The sequence below is a fragment of the Penaeus monodon genome, chromosome 23, assembly GCF_015228065.2.
Source record: "Penaeus monodon isolate SGIC_2016 chromosome 23, NSTDA_Pmon_1, whole genome shotgun sequence".
In the NCBI taxonomy this organism is placed as follows: Eukaryota; Metazoa; Arthropoda; class Malacostraca; order Decapoda; family Penaeidae; genus Penaeus; species Penaeus monodon.
The window spans coordinates 29490418-29490983 of record NC_051408.1 but is presented as its reverse complement, the minus strand read 5'-3'; the positions used below and the strand labels follow the sequence as shown (position 1 = coordinate 29490983).

At 39.2% G+C, this 566-nt stretch overlaps 1 protein-coding gene across 1 annotated transcript in view; it reads left to right on the top strand.

Moving 5' to 3' along the window:
• LOC119587920 (homeobox protein B-H1-like) overlaps positions 1-566 on the top strand; it is a gene marked incomplete in the record, with an annotated part of 81102 nt that overhangs the window by 47118 nt on the left and 33418 nt on the right.

Below are 566 nucleotides of genomic sequence, written 5' to 3'. Positions count from 1 at the left end.
AGAGAGTTGCCAAACAGGGAAGGTTAACGATCTGGATTAGTAATCAAGCTCTGATTAGATAAGTATGCAATGTTACCAAAAACGGATAAAACCTCATATTAACATAAGAAGCACATGTAATACCAGACGGAAAACAGATGTAAGTTTCCTAATCCAGGTAACGGCTCCTGAACAATGTTCATTTAAGAAGCTAATTTCCCAACCACAATATTAAACTGATGATGGATTAATAGAAAAAAAATAAATAAATACCAAGGCCTCTTCTATCTCACCGCGTGTTGAATACCATATTAAAAGACAACAGGTTGGAAATGATACTTTGTTTGGCTGGCGGAGGTTCCCACACCACGGTCATAAGGCACAGCGCGAACCCCATAGGACGCCGCGACGCTAACGCTATAGAAAATGGGTGTCTTGTAGCTTAGATGGAGGCCTGTCACGTGATACTTCTGTGTCCTCTCTTTCTCTTTTTTTGACATTTTCTTTTGAGTTTATGCTATGTATGGAGGCTTTTCCTATCGGGGTATATATTAAGGAGAAAAGTTGTACAAAGAAACTTACAGTAG